This window comes from Castor canadensis, chromosome 1 (assembly GCF_047511655.1).
Source record: "Castor canadensis chromosome 1, mCasCan1.hap1v2, whole genome shotgun sequence".
Classification (NCBI taxonomy): Eukaryota; Metazoa; Chordata; class Mammalia; order Rodentia; family Castoridae; genus Castor; species Castor canadensis.
The window spans coordinates 169,915,201-169,937,009 of record NC_133386.1 but is presented as its reverse complement, the minus strand read 5'-3'; positions in this window follow the sequence as shown (position 1 = coordinate 169,937,009).

The following is a 21,809-nucleotide window of genomic DNA, read 5'->3' as shown; positions in this document are numbered from 1 at the left end:
CCCAGCAGCTTGCCGCCCGCGGTGGCCACGCCTTGGAGGCGAGGGTGAGCCATTTGGGACTTGTTTCTAGACCAGGGGACTTCCAGGGAGCGTGTCAGTTCTCTCAGCTAGGCAGATCGCCCTTGGCCGTCAGAGGCTTTGATTTGGCAGGCTCCTGTGGTTCCCTCAGGTTAGCTGTTGCGGAATGAGGACAAAGCACTCCTCACAGAAAATACATTTTGGGAGTGATATGGAATGAGAAGTGACCTAAAAATCAATCGATTACTTCAGTTCTCCAATGGGATTCATCAGATGGCATGTCTCCAAATTCTTTTTTCTTTTTTGGTGGGGCTGGGAGTTGAACTCAGGGCCTCGTGCATGCCAGGCAAGCACTCTACCACTGAGCTATATCTACAGCCCCTCCAAAATTCTTTAAAGGGGTCTCTGAAGTCAAGACTATTTTCATTATGCTAACAAGATATGATTTTTACCTTTTATCACTTTCATTCTTTCGAGAGAATACGAGTGGAAATTTCCAGAGGCTATTTCACGGAAAATGAATGACATCACCATTCTGTTAACTAATGAAATACCAGCAGGTGCATGCTTGCTTTCTCTAGTATTTTCTATGGCAGTAGGTTTTGTATAAACATGTAATTTTATGTAGACTTATGGAGATGAGCGAAATTTGCTTGTTGGCAGTACTTCTATCAGCTATCTTTAGTCATATCTACTAAGATAGCTAAGAGTATTATTCTCAGATAATCTTGAAATTGGAAATACACACAGTAAGTACACTTTGTTATCTTGGTTTAAAATATTTCGGAAATTTCTGGTTGTGATGAGAAAAATTGACTGGATATAATTCACATAAAGACTTAGAGTATGAAGAGGCTGGGCACCTATGGCTCCCGCCTGTATCCCAGCTACTGAGGAGGCAGAGGTAAGGAGTATCAGGGCTGGAAGCAAGCCAGGGCAAATAGTTGGAGAGACCCTATCATGAAAAAACCCACCACAAAAAAGCAATGGTGGAGTGGCTTAAGGTGTAGGCTCTGAGTTCAAGTGCCAGTATTGATAAAAAAAAAAAAAAGCCCTGAAATCAGAGTTTAGGGACTGCTGCCTTCAAGAAGAAGGCAGCAGCAGGTAGTCAGAGTACCGCCGACCTAGGTACTCTGTGATGTGATTACCACATCCTTGTCCAGAGGACATGCTTAGCAGTTTTTTGGAACATTATTTTAAGTTCCATTTTTGGCCAAAGTGGCCTGACACTGAAGGCCAAAAATAAAACAGAGCACCATTTTTCTCTTCTAGTCTTTTTTTGGTGGTACTGAGGTTTCAACTCAGGGCCTGAAGCTTGAGGCAGGTACTCTACTGCCATATCCTCAGTCCTTTTTGGCTTTAATTATTTTTCAGGTAGGGTCTCACATTTTTGTCCTGGCTGGCCTCAACCTCCATTCTCCTACCTCTACCTTTCATGAGGCTGGGATCACAAGTGGTACTCCACCATGCCAACTTATTAGTTGACATGGAGGCTTGCTACCTTTCTGCCTGGGCTGGCCTGGAACCACAGTCTTTCACCTCTGGAGTAACTGGGATTACAGCTGTGAGCCACCACACCCAGCTATCTAATCTTTGATTCATTCACTTTTCAACAATTTTTTTTTTATTTCTCCCCACAGGATTATTATCTACTTTACTCTGGTTGTTGAGAATCAACTGAATTCTTCCTAAGTATTTTGCATACATTTTATTTTCACTGTTTCCTTCTAGATAATGCTTTCTCTTTTCCCTCCTCTCAATTGCTTCCTTTTCACTTTCCATTTGTCTGCTTTGTAGTCTAACCTGTTTTGATGACTTAATGAAGGATGCATCTTCTCTCCTTTCCTTCCTCCCTGCCTCCCTCCCTCCCTCCTTTCCTTCCTTCCTTCCTTTAGCAATTGGGATGGGACTGTAAAGAAGTTAGAAATAATTTCTTACTGTTGAACAAAAGAACAGGAAACATCTTTACTAGAATACCCATTCTTCTGTTTGTTTATTTAGTCAATCTCCAGCCCTATGCCCTGAGAATAGAAAGATAAGCCCTATAGTCACTGTTCTGGAGAACTGGATTCCACTGAGATTTCTATCTAAGAATGTGGCCTGTAAAATTCTTCTCAAGGGCAGAAACAGACTTCTTTACAGCATTCGCAGAACCCAGCAGGGTGCTTTTGACATCGTTTATGCGTGATACATTTTTGTTAGGTGGAAACAACTTATTTGAAAGTAGAAAAAAATGCTTCCCACTATTTTTGAGAAAAGGCAGATGGTCAGACACCCCACACTGTGGGATCAGCATCTCTGAACTTAGACAACATTCCTCAGATGAATGAGTCCACCCACATATCTGGGTATTTAGACCAAAACAAATGAGGCTTTGTGTTCACATCAAATATCAGAGTTTATAGACAGAGAAAAGCAAAAGTCTGTTCCTCAGTGGCGCATGTTTCCCTGTAAAATGGATCCTAAACATGTTGCAGCATCTGGCAGATGCACAGAAACTTCCACCACTGTAAGACACTCTGAGGTTAGCTCCCCTCAATAGCCTATGACAACAGTGACCCAAACTGCTGATTTCTTCTGTTATTTACAGGCTACATTTATTTTCTTATTTGGTACCACTTGCTTTTTTAAAGTCACAGTGCTCTTCTGCCTTTCTTTCAAAGCATTTTAAATGCTTTACAGATCCTATTTTCTCTTATTCTGGCCATCTGTGGAGTTGGGCTAGATGTTATGATTCTCATTTCACAAAGGAATATTGATAAAAAGGGCTGATGGAGTGGCTCAAGTGGTAGAATGTATTCCTAGCAAGTGTGAGGCTCTGAGTTCAAACCCCAGTGCTTCCAAAAAAAAGAAAGAAAAAGAAAAACAGGATATTGAAGCATGAAGTAAACGGTCATCAGCTAAGTAGTAGCTGGGTTCTTGACTTTTTCCAGTGCTTTCTTTGAGTTATTAAGCAATGAAGGGCAATAGGTAAAGAATTATTTTGTGTAGAAGGAGATAAGGAAAAAAATATCAGAGCGATGAGATTAATGGACTTGGATTAATGTGATAATGCATCTCTGAGTTCGAGGAGCACACACCCACACACTTACCTGTGTGAATTCAAGAATGAAATGGAAACCAGCTCTACTGTGTGGGCATGAGGATTGATTCAAGCACTGTGACAGAAATGTGCAGGTTGCAGTCATGAAGCCCTGCCAAGTAAGGTCACATCCACACCCTTAAAGACACATGGATGACTGTGGCATTAGACTACTCGGCAGAGGAGAGCAACTTTGCTGAACTTGATGTGTCTGTGACATTTTAGCTTAGACATTTCAACATCAATTGGTTGCTGTTTTAATCTATCCCAGGAAAGTCAGCAAGTAGAAAATGAAAGCCTCCTACTTTTCAAGGTTAATTATATACCTGTATGTGAGTATTTTGAGATGGATCACAGAGGTAAAGGGGTTAAAGAGTTTATTTTAAACCTTTGCTGAAAGTTCTCCTAGGAAACTTTTGACCAAATTTAGATTGATTCTACCTTTTAAGAACAATGATTGTTAATAACAAATCTAATCAAGAACAGTGGGAGAGGTTATCTGGAATTACATGTCATGCTTTAAAAAAAAAAATCCTTCTATTCCCTACAGGGCATATAGGAACTTGAATTAATGTGGTTCTCAGCTGCCCCCAGGGGCCTGTGACAGGGACTTGTGTCACAGCTTGTCATAGAACTGTCACTATGTGCACAGAACTTGGCATTTTTACAACTATAATTTTCACTCATTTTATTATCATAATCTTACTTTCTGATTGCCCCACAATTTTCTTTTCCCTCCCTGCCTTCCTTCCTTCCTTCATTTCTCCCTCCTTCCCTCCCTCCCCACCTCTTTCTTCCTTCCATCCTTCCTTCCTTCCTTCCTTCTTTCTTTTCTTTCTTTTTTGACAAGGTCTCACTATGTAGCCCAGCCCAGGCTTGTCTTGAACTCTTGATCCTCCTGCTTCAGCTTCCTGAGAGCTGGTATTACAGGTGTATTCTACCACTCCCAGTCCCACATAGTTTTTCTTTTTGCAAAGATGTATGCTAATGGCTTTAGTAAAGGTTATAGTGTCCCTTACCCACTCTCAACAATCCTACCCTATCACCTGCTTGAGAGCCAGCTTTGTGTATTTGCTGCTTAGTGCCTGACACATAACAGCATTTCCTGACTGCTCAGTGAATGAAACAATAAATAAATTCTAGCCCCAACTCTACTTGCTCTAGCTAGATGACTTTGAACAAGTCACTTCTCTGAACTCTCTGCCTCTTCTGAGACATCAAAGGTTTGGTCTGAATGAACTCTAAGATTCCTTCCTATGTTAAACTTCTGAATCTCTAGGGTTCTTTGAAGATCCTTCATAGTAGACAAACATGTAAAGAGGACTGTGTTCAAGTCATTTGCTAATTATTATTCTCAGTTCTGGATAGTCTTGAATTACTTGCTTTTATATAATTTTTATATTTTGTGAAAGGAAATCAATCACAGCCAGCTAGAAATTTGTACATGCAAATTATATGTTTTATAAATCATCCCCCCACAATTACATAAAATGGGAAATTAAGGGGAAACTTTTATGTGACAAAAGATAAATTAAAATGTTTCTTTTAAAGCCAGTGCAATGACACATATCTGTAATTCTAGCACTTGGGAGGATCTTTAGTTCAAGGTCAGTCTTGACACATAAGGGACTCATAAAGAGGATCCTTGAAATTTAAAAAAAAATTGTTTTTCTAAATTTACCTTTATTGTCTCTCTACTCCGATAACTTGAGTTACACTTGTTGTTGTTCAATACAGGGTCTTGCTGTATAGCCTAGGTTGGCCTAGAACTGACTATATAGCCAGGCTAGCCTTGAACTAATAATGATCTTCCTTCTTCAGCCTCCCAAGTGCTGGGATTACAGGCATGAACCTCCACATCTGGCTTGGGTTACATTTTTCATTCCTGCTGTCATCAGATGGCCCTGGTGCAGAATCTTTTTCTATTACCAGAACTTCTAATTTCTTCCCAACTTTGCTTTTTCTCAGATTTGTATTAAATTTATAGATCTTTCTTATATTTCTACTGTTGTTTTCCCTGTCTTAGCTCTTCCTTTGATTTGGTGTTATTTTTTTTCATCCCTCTTTTATCTTCAGAATTTAGAATTAAAAAATATAGACAACATTTATGTGCCTTTTTTGTGTGTGTACTGGTGTTTGAACTCAGGGCTTCACACTTCCAAATCAGGTGCTCTACCACTTGAGCCACACTCCAGTTCATTTTTCTCTGTTATTTTTTGGTGGCACTGGAGTTTGAACTCAGGACCTTATAATTGCTAGGTGAGAGCTCTTATCACTTGAGCCACTCTGCCAGTGCCCCCTCCCTTTTTTTGTGAGGGATTTTTTTGAGATAGGGTCTCATGAGCTATTTGCCCAGCCTGGCTTCAAACTGCAATCCTCCTCATTTCTGCCTCCTGAGTAGCTAGGATTACAGGTGTGAACCACCAGTGCCCGGCTGCTCTAGTTATTTTGGACATGAGGTCTCATGAAATATTTGCCTGGACTGGCCTCAAATTGCAATCCTCTGGATCTCAGCCTCCTAAGTAGATAGGATTACAAATGTGAGCCACCGGTGCCCATCTCTGACTTTCATCTTTAAAGAGAACAATGCATGTTTTTTCTTTCAATGTATGAATTGTATTGGCTATGAGATTGTTCATATAATATTGGACACTCAATAATTACTGGACAAATAAAATTAATTATTAAAAATTATGGAGTTTTTGTTTTTATATGTTCCTTTTTTTCTCACTTCCCAATTTTATCTTTTTCTTTCTCCTATCATTTTTTAAATTAATCTCTTGAGATTTCTTCTAATTGCACATTCTCTTTTAATTAATTAGTTTATTTATTTATTCATGAGTGCTATGTGTAACTGAGTTATATCCATAGCCCCTTAATTCTTTTAAGTTTTCTTCCCTGAAAGATTTGTATAATTTTTTAAAATTGAAACTGCCATTTTTGTAAATAAAAACAGTTGATATTAGCAATTTCATAGGGTTCAACCTAATGAATGTGCAAATCCTTCTTTTTATTATTTTAAGTCAAACTATTCTAGGAAATTTATATTTAGAATCTGGAGGCCTATTATATTAGCTAGAGAATTTTTTTTGCCAATTGTGGACTTGAGTGTTTAAAGACAGGATCTCCCTGTATAGCTGAGGCTGTCCTCGTGCTCAGGATCCTCCTGCCTCAGTCCTGGGTGCTGGCATTACAGGTGTGGACCATCTTACCTGGCTGAATTCAAGAGCCTTTACTGATAAAGAATTTTGACAAATTTGCTGATTACTTTATTCTGCTGTCCTTATCAATGTGCTATAAACTTGTGATTACCAACATTAATGTTTTCCTATACATATTTCATGAATGTTAGGAAACAAATTTATGGTGCACACATCTTTTTGTGAGCACTTGTTTGTGTACATGTGTGCAGTTAACATCTTAAAATGTTGTTAGAAGAAAAAAATCTCACTCAGACACAACAGAAATTGAAAGGAAGACTGAAAATCCATTATCATTTCAGTCTCACCAACTATAAAACAAAATATTATTACTAAACCATTCACCTCTGGTGTTCCACTGTCCTCAATGGGCCATTGAGGACTTACATATACTGAAATGACAGCTGCCACTTGGAAAGGAGACACTGAAGCAACATTTTAGGTTTCCTGAGTTGTTGATGACTGCAATTGCTAACCCTGTCCATGGAGATTTTTAGTTCAAGATGCTTTTAATACTTTAATATGGTAATTCATAGGCTCATCGTTTCTAATAATCAAGTAAGATCTTTGTTAAATGCATTGGCAACAGGTGCAGAAATTTTGAGAGATTAATTTAAGGAAACTTGGTAAGTGAATCAAAACGGGTACTGAAACCAGGGTTTCTGGTTTCTACCCCAATAGACTTCTACTTCACCCCCTTGGCATTTGAGGTCTAGTTAACCATTCAGTAATTGCACTTATGATTCATGCTCTATGAATCATGAAGAGATCCTTTTGTTCTCTTTCAGTCTTGAAAAGGTGAAATTCAAGATCTGACTCTGATATGTGGCATCACTCTCTCATAAAATGAAGGACATATTTTTCTTTCTTTTTTAAAAATAAAATTCCCAGGTTTTAATATCAAAGCAATAGTACTCTTTTTAAGACATCCAAATAATATAGAGGGAATATTAAAAGGACACTTTTTCTGAAAGAAAACTATTAAAATAAGTTTCCACACAGCCTAAGCCTTTTAAAATGAACTCTGAAGAAATGTTTAAATGTTTATGTTACAGGAAATTTTGTTGCATTAACTGATGGTCCCTTGGGCACATTTAGTATTGTAAACATTTTCTTTACACAGCATCTGTTGTAATGCATACACTTCTTAAAATATATTTTTAAAAGTTGACACTCCAAAATAAACTACAGAGGACTTAAATTATTAAATGAAGAAATTAAATTAAATAATTAAAGATTAAATGAAGAACTAGAAGAAAATATAAGTGAATAATATCTTCTATCTAGAGTGAGAAAGGACTCTCAAATAATAAAAGCAAAAGAACAATCATAAAATCAATCTTTATTGATAGATCTGATCTCATAAAAATGAAATATGTTTAGATGTTATAATGCACCATGAGAGGAAATGACAAGTTGGGAAAATAATTGCAACATATAAAGGGTTAATATTCTTACTCTTTACTATAAGAAATCAGCAAGAAAAAAGATCATTTACAAAACATAAAACACATAAAAATAACTCATAAAAGTAGAACTACAAATAGTCAACAAATAAATCTTAGAAGATATTTAACTTTGCTAGTAATCAAGAGATAAAAATCATCTGGGCGCCAGTGACTCACGCCTGTAATCCTAGCTACTCAGGAGACAGAGATCAGGAGGATCATGGTTTGAAACCAGCACGGGCAAATAGTTTGTGAGACCCTATGTCAAAAAAACCTCATCACAAAAAAGGGCTGGTGGAGTGGCTCAAGGTGAAGACCCTGAGTTCAAACTCCAGTACTGCAAAAAAAAAAAAAATTAAATTAAGATTCATTTTTTGCCAGGTAGGTTGTCAAAGAGAAAAAGTAATGACACATTCAGTGCTGGGAAGGGTGTGGTGAAAGGGCACTCAGTTCACCACTGCAGTAAGCAATCATTCAGAAGGCAATTCAGCAACTCACGTCAATGAGCATGGAGATTCTCTTAAGATGTGACAGCATTGCCTCATCCATTTTCATGGACTAAACTATTGTACTGTTGTGTTGCTGGTTTGGAAAGATGCTTCCTGAGTCATTCTCTAATTACAAATCTAGTATCTCTTAAGTTATTTCTATATTTTCCTTTTTACAAAAATCATTTTCTAGATAGATCATCAGCAAGCTCAAAAGAGTTCTAGTTTCTTCATAAAAGTTTTTAAAATTTTTACAAATTGACCTCAACAAAATGAACTAGCTCCTTGCTCCTTGCTTCCCTCCATGACGTTTGTTTTTTTCAGCCCTAGGACTTGAACTCAGGACCTACAATGAGCTACTCTACCAGTCTCCTTTTTTTCTGTTAAGTATTTTTGAGATAGGGTCTCTTGAACTATTTGCCCAGGCTGGTTTTGAGCTGCGATCCTCCTGATCTCTGCCTCCTGAGTAGCTAGGATTATAGGCATGAACCACCAGCACCCAGTTCCTCCATGACTTTTGAAAAAGTTAAGAAATAACTTTTGTTACTTTCTATTACAAAAGCAATATTTATGCTTATTGTGGCAAATAAGAAGATAAGGAAAAAAGAGCAAAATGCCCAATTCTATCTCTATGTGCACAGCTTGGAATGCATAATTTCGGACCTTTTTTTCTAGTCATAAATATATGTATATATTATATACATTGCTCAATTAAACCCTCAAAAGACCGACTTGAATATAATGGAAAGTGGCAAGCAAGACCATCATTTTCCATGTCAATAATAGATATTAACACTTTTCAAAAAAATGGTTTAAAAGAGTTTTGGTTTTTTTTTTTTTGATGCTATGATCAAGCCCATGGCCTCACTCATGCTAGGTAAATACTATAGCACTAAGCTATGTCCCCAGCATATAAGATTATTTGAACTCTTGGTTTTAGTTGGGCATAGTCTATTCTTGGATTTCTACAAAGGAATAAATTGCCATTTTCTGATTTGCCCTGCAGGCCAGTTGTAATCCATAATTTAGAGAGGTTGTTTGAATCATTTTACCTTTGTATTTAAAAGCGTATTAATCATGGCTCCCATTTTCTTTTGTTTTTTTTTATAGACAGGTTTTCACCTAATCAAAAAAAAAATCATCTCCTTAATGATATCTCCTTAGCCATTCTAGGAGACAGAGATGAATGATAACATAAGTAACATTTTTTACTGAGATAAAATTAATATAACACAGCCAGGTGCTGGTGGTTCATGCTTGTAATCCTAGCTACTTGGGAGGCTGAGATAGAGAGGATTGTGGTTGTAGACCAGCATGGGCAAATAGTTTGTGAGACACCATCTCCAAAATAACCAGAGCAAAACAGACTGGAGGTGTGCCTCAAGTGGTAGAGCATCTGCTTTGCAAACTCGAAGCTCTGAGTTCAAACCCTAGTCTCACCAAAAATAAGTAAATTAATTAACATAACATAAAATTCACTATTTTAACTATGCTAGGGTGAACAACTTTGGGTTTTTAATCTATTTGCAATTTCATAAAACCATCACCACTATCTAGAATATTGTAATCACCCCTAAAAGAAGTTCATACCTATTAATCAGTCTCCCCATTCCTCTTCCTCCTGGCAACCATATCTACTTGCTGTCTTTATGGATTTTCCTTTTCTGGATATTTCAAATAAATGGAATCACATATAATGTGATCTTTGTAACATTTCTTTCGCTCAGTACTATTTGCAGGTTCATTCATGTTGTATCATGCATTAGTATACGTTGCTACTCTTTTTTAATGAATGGATACTATTTCATTGTGTGAATTACCACATTTTACCACACTTTACTTATTCATCAGCTTTTGGGATATTTCCACTTTTGGTTATTATCAATAACAAGGCTATAAACACTCATAATACAAGTTTTTTTTTTGGGGGGGGCAGTATTGTGGTTTGAACTCAGGGCCTTGTACTTGCTAGGCAGGTACTTTACCACTTAAGCCACTCATCCAGTCCCTCATAGTACAAGTTTTTGTGTGAACCTATATTTAAATTTTTATTGACTCTATACCTAGGAGTAGAATCATTAAGTCATATGACAACTTTATGATTAAATTCATGAGGAACAAGTAACATTTTTAAAGGCTTAATATGTGTGTGGCACTAAGCACTTGACTTACATTTTCTTACGGAGTTCTTGAACTTTCTCCAGTAGCCAATTATTTTGCCCATTGTACAGAAGAGATTCCTGAAGCTCAAAGATGTTAAGCAACTTGATCAGGGCCCATAGCTGATTGGGACAGATCCAGGATTGACCCAAGGAAATCTGGCTCCAGACCCTGAAATTTTAATACTATTATTGTCTTAAGACACTTATGGTCCAAAAAGATAGCACACAAGTAAAAATTAAAAAAACAAAACAAAAACAAAAGGCAAGCTAGGCACTGGTGGTTCACGTCTGTAATCCCAGCTACTCAGGAGGCAGAGATCAGAGGATCATGGTTAGAAGCCAGCCTGGGCAAATGGTTCCATGAGACCTTATCTTGAAAAAACCCTTCACAAAAAAGGACTGGTGAAGTGACTCAAAGTGTAGGCCCTGAGTTCAAATCCCAGTACTGCAAAAAAAAAAAAAAAAAGGCAAAGTGAAATGAGGAGTTCATGAGCCATGTCAGTGCTTAGAGAATTGGAGGTGAAGAGTGAGCTACTGAAGGATTTCTACCAGAGGGAGCATTTGAAGTAGACCTCAGTTGATGGGAACAAATTCAAGGAGAGCAGCTGGGGTGAATGCCAATTAGGTGAGAGGACTATGACAGGGTTGGCAAGTTAGTTTCATCTCAACTGCCAGTTCCATTACATTGGAGGCAACAGTCTATGGCACTGATCCTACAGTGGGAAAGAGTAGGATGATTATTTAGTAATTTCTGCCCCAGGTAGAGGAAGAGAGATTTGTAGCACTCATGATATGAATTTTCATTGCTGGATGATGACAAGGAGATGAGAAATCATGGGCCATGTTTTAAAAAAGAATGACTATATGATTTTAACTGAAACATAAGTATGTGTAGGAAAGAAGACTAAGATATGATTAAAAAAATTAAATATGGTCACTTTGCATAGTGTATTTGCAGAGACTGAACAGGTTGTACTACTCAGTTTAGTAGTCAGTGAGGAGTCATTGAAGATCTTTAAAAAGGGGAATACTGCCAAAGGAGTCTAGCTATAAGATTAATCTAGCCAGGCATGGTGGCATATGCCTGTAATCCCAGCTACTCAGGAAGTGGAGGAAGGAGGATTGAGGTTTCAAGGCCAGTCTTGACAAAGGTAATGAGATCCTGTCTCACAAAACAAAACAATAACAATAAAAAAAAATAAGGCTGGGAGAGTAGCTCAAGTGGTAGAGTGCTTGCCTAGCATGTGTGAGTCTCTGGGTTAAATATCTAGTACTACAAAAAAGAAAAAAAATAGGATTAAAAAAGATTAATCTGTTAGTGGTATACAGAAATACAGAATGAGTAGATGTGAAAGATTAGAGACACGGAGACTATGTAGTGCAATATTTAAAACTTAGGGGCTGGGAATGTAGTACAGCAGAAGAGCACTTGCCTAGTATGCACAGGCCATGGGTTTGATCCCCAGCACCACAACAATTTAACACATTAAATATGTAAATAATCAGTGGCTGGTCATACAGCCGTCAAAATAATTCCTTCCTAGTCATTGTGTTAATTTCCATGTGTTTTATTTTATTATTTATTTTTTGAGACAAGATCTTATTATGTAGCTTGGGCTGGCCTTGAATTTGAGATCCTCTTGCTTTGCTTCCTGAGTGCTGGGATTTACAGTCATGCACCACCATGTTCCACTCAGTTTCCATTGTTTTGAATGTGACTTCTGTGCTAACAGCTCTCACATTTGCACTTGTAGCCCAAGCCTGTTCTCTGTGTTCATTACATCTTACTTCAGGTTAATGTATACTTGATGTCTATGGAGACCTCAGACTTCCCCCACCCTGGTTTTCCTAAACTGGGAAAATGGCAGTACCATTAAAAAGTTACCAAAGGCATGAACTTGGTAAGTATTATGACTCTTTTTTTGCAGGGGGCAGCAGTGGAGTTTGAACTCAGGGCTCATGCTTGCTAAGTTGGTGCTCTTGCTGCTTGAGCCCTTTTTTGTGATTGTTTTTTTTGAGACAGGGTCTCACAAACTATTTGCCCAAGGCTGTCTTCGAACTGTGATCCTCCTGATCTCTACCTCCTAAACTGCTAGGATTACAGGTGTGAGCCGCCAGCTGCATTCTGGCTCATTTTTTCCATTTCTCTCTTTATCCAGTTTCCTAACAATCATCAACCTCTTTCATATCCATTGTCTTCTCCACTTCAGAAGGGGTTCTATGTGGTGATGATCATGTGTAAAGGCAAAGACCTAAGAGGGCCAGACTGTCTGAGGCAAAGTGAAGTAGGCCCATGTGGTTTTAAAGAGAGCAGGTTGGAAAGGAGGTCCCTGGGGAGACAGGAGACGATGGGACTCAAGAGCAAAGGTGAGGACCTGAGCAGGAATGTGGAAGAAACAATTAGGCCATCTCTTCTGAGAAATCCTGGTAAAGGAGAAGTCATAACAAACCGAGGACACATAAGGTACAAACTTTCAATAAGCGAAATGGTAGCTAAACTTTTATCTCATCTGGAAAAACACTAATCAACTTTCTGTCTCTATGGAGTTGCCAGTTTTGGGTATGTCATATAAGTGGAATCATAAAATAAGTAGTCTTCCATGACTTGATTTTTTTCACTTAACAAATGTTTTAAAAGGTCATACTATCCATCAGTACTTCATCCCTTTAGATGGCTAAATACTATTCCATTGTGTGGATCGGCTATATTTTATATACCTGTTCATTGTTCATATGGGCATTTGGGTTGTTTTTTTACTATTGCAAATAATGGTGCTATGAATATTTGTTGGTATATGGTTTTGTGTGAGTGTATGTTTTCATTTCATTTATCTTGGAAAGATACCTAGTGTGTGTGTATGTGTACGTACCCAATTACCATATGCTGTTTTTGTTTTTTTTTCTGTGCTAAAGAGTGAACCTACAGTCTTGTGCATGCTAGGCAAGCACTGTAACACGAGCTATATCCCCAGTCCTTGTAGCCCAAGCTGGCCTTGAACTAGAGATCCTCCTTCCTCCACCTCCTGAGTGCTGGGATTACAGCTGTGTATCTTCACATCTGGCTAAATTTTTAATAGAAACTACCAAACTATCTTCAAAGTTAATTTACCAGATGTAGTCTCTAACTGACTGTGTATCTCATTTTACATTTCTTCACAATGTACTTGATAATATAAATTTTGTATGTTTTTGATACTGTGGAAAATGCTACAGTTATTTTTTTAAATTACTGGTCTGTTTTCACCATTTAAATAACATTTTTGTCATATGTAATTCTCTGTAAATTATTTATTATAAGGTGCATTTATGCACCTTAAAATGCAGCGTCTTTGTCATTTCATTATTGACTTACAGATTCTTAAGCATTATGCATATTTATCTTCCCCTATTATATATACTACAAATGTCTTTTTCTTTTTCCAGGGGCTGAAAAATTGCAACCCAAGAGCCAAACTTGATCCATTGTCTATTTCTCTCTCCTCCTCTTCCTTCTTCTTCTTTGGATACAGAGGCTCACTATGTAGCTCAGCGATGGTAATTAAGACAATGTGATATTAAACTAATAAGATGAATGGAACAGAAGGGCTGATGATAAAAACAAGGAATATTTATAATTTTATACTGTATATGAGTAGATGTGACATTGCAAATCACAAGGATTAAATGTTCAAGAAACTATACTGGGACAATTTATTATTCATATGGGAAAAATTCAGTCCTCATATGAGATATAAAAATAAATTTTAGGCTGTTCAAAGACTTTCATGCAAAAAGCAAAAGTTTTAAAAAAGTTAGATATCTCTATCTACATGAAAAATATCTGACTGCCAGTGGCTCACATCTGTAATCCTAGCTCCTTGGGAGGATGAAATCAGGAGATTCAAGGTTCGAGGCCTGTCCCTGGCAAAAAATTAGTGAGATTCCCATCTCAACCAAACAGCTGGGTGCAGTGGCATATGCCTATCATCCCAAGCTATGAGGGAGACTGAAATTGGGAAGATTGTGGTTCCAAGCTAACCTGGACAAAAAATGTTTGTGACACCCCATCGTAATGGGAAGAAAAAGCCTGGCCAGGTGACATGCACTGTCATCCCAGCTACAGCAGGGAAGCCTAAAAATAGGAGGATCATGGTCCAGACAGGCCTGGGGAAAAAGCGAGACCCTATTTCCAAAACAACCAGAGCAAAAAGTGCTAGAGGTTTGGCTAGAGTGCCTACCTAGAAAGTGCAAAGCCCTGGTCACTATGGCCCTGAGTTCAAACCCCAGTATTGCAGTATTGCCACACACACACAAACACACATACCAATATATATATATATATATATGTATAAATACATAGGTATATGCATATACCTATATATACACATATATAAAGAACTCTTACAAATCAACAAGAAAAAGACAACCTAATTTAAAAAGCTCAGAGGAATAATCTGAATGACCAATAAGAGTATGATAACATGCTTGGTGCCATTATTAATTAGATAAATGTAAAATAAAACTTTTGATTGGAGGAAGTAAATACTTCCAAGTGGTAATAAAGATAAATAAATGGGAACTACATAATTGCTTCTAAGTGGAGTGAAATTGGTAAAAAAAATCTCCAGAAAACAGCTTGGCATTAATGCAAGTTTGAAGACACCCATATCTGACCGCTTAGCAAACCTATTACTAGAACACTCTGGCCTGCAAAAGGAGACAGATACAAGAATATTTTTGACAGCATTGCTTGTAATAGAGAAAAACCCAAAGGACTGGCACTGACAGAAGAATAGCCAAATGTATTTTGGTATATTCACCTGCAGGCATACAATGTAGCTCCAAGAACAGATACATTAAAGCAACATGATCAATATTCTGATTATTGAAAAAACAAAATAGCTTGGTTTATTTTCTCATATCACCATCAACTCAGACTTCTGTGACCTCAAAAGGTATGGGGATTTTGCCCCACCAGCAAGTAAGCCATGAATTTTGCAGTGGATACCAAGTAGGTATCCTCTAATTCAATTCAATTCAATTCTGATACTTATTTCCATGGAGATAGATCCAGACCCCATTGGTTGAGGGCTCAGCTGTCAAGAATGCTCCTCCCCTTCATCCCTTAAATGCTGATTGCAAGCCTCAGGTTGTTTTACCTGTGTTTCTGATCCACCAGCTATAAATTGGGGTTCCCATAACCTCCACTTTGGGCTTGATTTAATTGGTTTGAGTAGTGGAGCTCACAGAACTCAGCGAATTGCGCTGTACAAAAGCATACAGAGGCCAGGAGCTGGTGACTCATGACTGTAATCCTAGCTACTCAGGAGGTAGAGATCAGGAGAATCGCAGTTGAAAGCCAGCCCAAGGCAAAATAGTTCATGAGACCCTATCTCGGAAAAAAGAACAATTAAAAAACAGGGCCAAAACATGAAAGCGTTTGATGTCCCCACTCCAGAGGAACTAATACAGAAACCTTAAAACGACAGGTTATCATGGGCAGGGGATCAGGAACGAAGGTAAAGATCACTTAAGAGTTAAATCAACATGGGTCATAACACATGGGTACACGAAAGCAATAGTAGGAATCTCTCTGTATAGCTGTCCTTAACTCAACTAGAAAAACGCTTTGTCTTCCTTATTATGCTTATGTCTTTTCTTCAACAAAATCAGTGATAAGGGCAGAACGGGACCTGCCCGGAACTGAGGGGGGGAGGGGAGAAGGGTGGGGGAGGGGGACAGGGTGGAGAAATGACCCAAACAATGTATGCACATGTGAATAAATGAACAAACTAACAAACAAACAAACAAACAAACAAAAAACCAGGGCTGGTGGTAGAGCACCTGCCTAGCAAGTATGAGGCCCTGAGTTCAAACTTGAGCACTGCCAAAAAAAAAAAAAAAAGGAAGAGATGCATGGGGCAAGGTGCTGTGAGCTCCAGCAACCCACACATTATCTGGTAATCTGGAAGGTGAGCCAATCATTTCTTCTTGGGTTTTGATGGAGCCTTCAATTGCATAGGCATGATCGAAGCATGGACAACTATGTCAAAACATGATTGGACAGCTGGGCATGAAGGCACACACTTGTAATCCCAGCATTCAGGAGGTTGAGACAAGGAGGATCATGAGTTTGAGGCCAGCCTGGTTACACAGTGAATTTAAGGCCAGTAAGAACCTGTCTTAAAAAAAAAAAAAAAAAAGACAAAAAGGACTAAAAGTATATGATCTACTTTAATAAGTGGGTGAGAAAACCTAGCAAGGCCTGTCTGTGCAGCATTCCTTTCTTCAGGGTGTGGGCACGACCCCTCTGGAATGAGGAGGATGTTATGATCTACTCTGAAACCAGGGCAGATAAAAGAATTTCTTTATGGCCAGTTCTAAGACAGAAAGAAAGGGAAGGAAAGATTAGACTTTCTATGACCTGCCTTGTGAAAGAGTAATTCTAGTTTCTGTGGCCTGTGTTGGGGAGGGAGTTTTGAGACAGGAACTGTGAGTGGAACCTCAAAGTATATATCATATTATCACAAACAAGTGTAACAAATTCAATGTTGAGGGCTGGCCGAGTAGCATAAGTGGTAGAGTGCCTGAGTTTAAACCTCATTACCACTAAAAAACAAAACAAAACAGAAATCCTTTCAAATGAATTGTTGAGGCAATAAGAAAGCTATAGGAACATATTCATGTTTATGCCACTTATATGATGTTTGAAAACATGAAACCAAGGAATGCATTGACCAGGGGTATATTTACAGGTAGTAAAACCATAAAGAAAAGCAAATAAGCAATAGGAAAAGAGGAAATGACAGAAGAGTGATTAGCAGCTAGTTGCTTCTGAGCATGTGAGAGAGGTATAATCAGATGGATACAGAAGAGGTCCCAATGATTTATTTCCTAAAATGGATGGTAGGTATATCTGGGCACATGTGCCATGTATGTACAAAGAGACAAATAAAATTTCTGAAAATTTTTTCTTTTGTGGTGCTGGGGATTGAACCCAGGGCCTTGTGCACTGCAGGCAAGTACTCTACCACCGGATCTATGCCCCAGACTTTGGTTTTATTCTATAATTAGTGATTAATTAATTTTTGTGAGACTGGAGTTTGGTCTCAGGGTTTCATGTTTGCAAAGGAGGTGCTCTACTGCTTAAGCCACACCTCCAGCTCCTTTATTTTGTGTTTTGAGACACGGTCTCTTTACCTTTGCCCAGGCTGACCTCAAACTTGGGATCCTCTGCTTCTGCTTCCAGAGTAGCTGGAATTACAAATGTGTACTACCACCCCCAGCTTCAGAGTTTTCTTTTCTTTCTTTTTTTTTTTTTTTTTGGTGGTAGGCAGTGCTCTATCACTTGAGCTACTTTGCCAACCCTTCAGAAGAGTTTTAATGAAGAAGAATGGTGGGGGAAGGGAATGAGTTAATTCAGAGCTGGCTTTGTGTAGGCGTATAAAATGAAGAAAGTGAGAACTGAAGAAAGACTTAACTTCATGGCTTTGCATAAGGTTGGCCTTTTCTAAGACAGTGGATCTATTTCTTTCCAACTAAATCTCAGAAAAACAAAACTGGGAAAAATAACATTTTTTTCTTTTAGGATTCTGCATAAGGGATTATTATCTCGGAGGACATAAGAACCAAAAGTATTATATACACCAACAATAAGAAAAGTATAATGAATAAATTTCTCTTTTCCTCCCTTAAGGGTTTGTTGAACTCAGAAGGGCACTTTCTGGTTTTGCTCTCTCCTTTATCACTTGTGTGGCCTTGGGTAAATAAGTTAGCCTCACTGAACCTCAGTTTTCTAACAAGATGCTTTCTAAGACTCAGCTTTAAGTTGAGTAATCTATATGGTAGAAAGCCTCTCAACCAAAAAGAAAGTAGGCATGCACATTCATCATTTTAATAAAGATATATTCTATTAATTTGGAAAAGCTGAAGACAGTATTAATTTTCCTCCCACAGTCTTAATGAAGAAATAAAGAAACTAATTTTCCATTACCATTGAAGGAGCAATCCACTCCTTCATAGATTGTGAAATTAATGTAACAGATCCAACCAAGTGAACCGTCTGTGCTTCTTTCTTTCCTTCTTCAATCTTAGCCTTGGAACTGTATTTTATTTAAACAAAGTTTAAAAAGTTAACTAAAAATTAATGCAGTTTTAAAACTTAAGCTGATAATAGTAATGTAGTTAGAGCAAAGTACCTTCAGTTTTCAGTATGTTTGATTAGTAGCATTGGTCACGACCTATGTTGGAAGCACAGCAGTTATGGTGATCTTTACTAATTATAATTTCCCTAATTAAAATAACTTGTATTTATAATGGCTTCTTTTCCTATGGTGTTCAGTGTAGCTTGCAGATATTAAATCATTTATCTTTACAACATATCCATGAAGCTTGGAGGAGCAAGTATTGTTCTCATTATTTAAGGCAGAATATTAAAAGTGAAGGATCAGGTTATGATCACATAGCAATATTTTGGTCATAAACATTAAGACTAGAACAACTGAAATAGATAAATTCTTCTCCCATCCACCTTCCTTTGTGTTTAGGAGCAATTCCCTGTTAGGCGCAACTCTAGTGCGTGCAGGACCTGTTTTCTATTACTACAATCAAAGAGATGTCATCTTTCCTCTCCCAGGCTTGTGACAGCTAGTCACTAGGCTAGAGCTAGAGTAAAGGCACCTTGTCTGGGCTCCAAGATTTGGACACTGCAGTCCAGGAGGCAGTGACACAGATGCAGAAAGTATTTAGGAATTACTTGTAATGGCAAAAGATAGTGTTGCAGGTCTTCTGTCAGTCATGTTTTGTGGTATGACTCTACTCGGCCTCCCACTAACAACCTCTACCCCTAACATCCTAACCAGACTTTCCTCTGGTATTTTCTGGGTTGTGGATCCTGCTACTCATGCTGCCTTTCCTCTTGCTGTTTTCTAAATCTCCTCTTTAACGTTTCTCATCAATTTTGTGAATTGTTCAAGATTCTTTCAATAAGTTCCTCTTTTGCTTTTGTGAGCCAGAATTGATTTCAATTACTTGCACATAAGAACACAGATTCTTTTAATCTTACCACTGTGAAGGCATCACATTTTTATCCCTGAATTGTTCTGCACACTTACATTTAATTTAAAAACTCCTGTACCTAGTTGAAGTTTAGATACAAAGCCATAATGAGCCTTTGAGTATGGCCTTCAAAGAATGTCAAGCATATTTTTTCCTGAACTTAATTTAAAAAGTTAAAATGGAATTCTAGATTGAAAATATTTCCATTATATTAAGCAAGGAAAAGCAAGATACAAAGCAGTATGTAAAAAACGATTTTTATTTTAAAAACCTATATGTGAATATTAAAATGTATTTGAAGCATAGATAGTGAATGTATTAATAAGAGTAATGTCTGACTAGATGGATTTTAGGTTAGGTTTTTGTTTGTTTTTGTAGTTAGTTCTGTGGTTGGAACCCATGGCCAGGTGCATGCTAGACAAGCGTTCTACCATTGAGCTACATCTTTATCTTATTTGTTAGATTTCTTTGTGCTTGATTTGGCATTGGAAAAAATTGACATATATTATTTCATAATTATGAAAAAAATAATAACTTGAAAAATTTGTTTCTTATGGGAATTTACAAAATGGAAAATTAGTATCATCTTGTAAATGATGATACATCTTTTTTTGGGATAATACATCTTTTTTTGGGATAATACATCTTTTTTTGAGATGGGGTCTCTCAATGTTGCCCAAACTGGCTTGCAACTCCTGGGCTCAAGCAATCTTGCTGTTTTAGCCTCCCTAGTAGCTGGGACTACAGATGTATACCATTGTCTGGCTCCCTTGCAGGAATTCTTATCAACATCTCTTTCTTCCATGCATGTATTCCTTATTTTCATACTTTTCTTTCCTTTATTTATTTCAGTTGAATTTCTAAATTTGCCTCCTCTTGATTAACTGCTTCCAAATTTGTTGTATGCTGGTTTCAATGCAATTTAAATTTTGATAAAGGTTTTTAGATCCAATCTTTTCTGTTATCAAATCATTTCATTTTTATGAATGTTCATTTTATTCTTATAAATGCAATTTATTCTCAGATCTTATTGAGAAAAAGAATCAGAAGTTTTTCTCAACTTTTCTCCTGTTTTTGTAGTGAATTTATTTTAGAGTCATTCCACTGGTTTTTCTAGAATGGTGTGGGCAAACTTAAAGCTGCCTGTTTTTCTTCTTTTTTTTTTTGGTGGGGGAAGGGTGTTTGTTTTTTGAGATAGTCTCATTATGTAGCCCAGGATGCCCATGAACTACTGCCTCACTCTCGAAGTTATGGGATTATAGATTTGAGCCACCATGCCTACCAAGCTGCCTTTCTTATAATAAAGTTTTATTAAATACGGCCAGGCCCATTCATTTACATAGTGTCTATGACATATATATGCATATATATAATATATTGCAATAATATAATATTATGATAACATAATTATATGTAATATATAAATATATATAATTTATACCACAAAGATTAAAATAGTTGTTTTCTTGCTATAATGCAGGACAGAATGGCAGCAGAGATTGTAGGGCCTGTCAAACCCAAGATATTTACTATCTGACCCTTTATAAAAGAAGGTTATTGCCTCTTTTTCTAGGTGTTATCTTACTCTTGCATTTCAGAATGTTTTCATAGGTTCAGAATTTTTCTTTATTTGCATATCATTGGTTGTCAACAGGGGTTAGTACCACATGAATGAAGGCTTTTTCAAATTTTACCTGTTTGGACTCCATGTTAGATCTACCAAATTAGAATTCCCAGCTCTGCAAACCTTATTCCTCACAGACTCTAGTACACTGTTCATGATGTACAGAAAATTCTGCTTTTATAGTCAACTCTGTGATTTGGGCTTTAGGCAGCTAACTACTGGAAAAAGTCTATTTGAAAGATTTACTTTTTCTTCCATGCTTTATCCTGTTCCTTCTCTATGTTAACACAAACTAATAGGAATCAAAGTGTTATATTAAGAGGTTTGCCTTGACATAAATAGCTACAATCAATAATGAAAATAAGCTTGCATTTTTAACCTTCTTTAACTGGTTTCCTGCTCACAGCATAGATTATACACATCATAGACAGGAAGTTCACACAGGGCAATGCAAGTTAAACACTGGATCAAATGAGCTTGCTATTTCATAACAAGAAAAGAGGACTTTCCAAAACTGGGTCTTAGACCCTAAGAAGGCACAAAATGAACCACAGATTTGGAATTAGTTATAGCTCACTTGACTTTGGGGAAAGTATTTGAACTCTCAGGCTTCTGATTCTTACTCTGGCATTATAGTTCGAATTGAGAACTGTATTTCATTCTGGCTTTGACATTCTTGAGTGTGATACCAGAGCACAATCCTGGAGCCTGTCATTGGTCAGCTCCTGTGAGTTTCCCAGAGTGGTGCCTG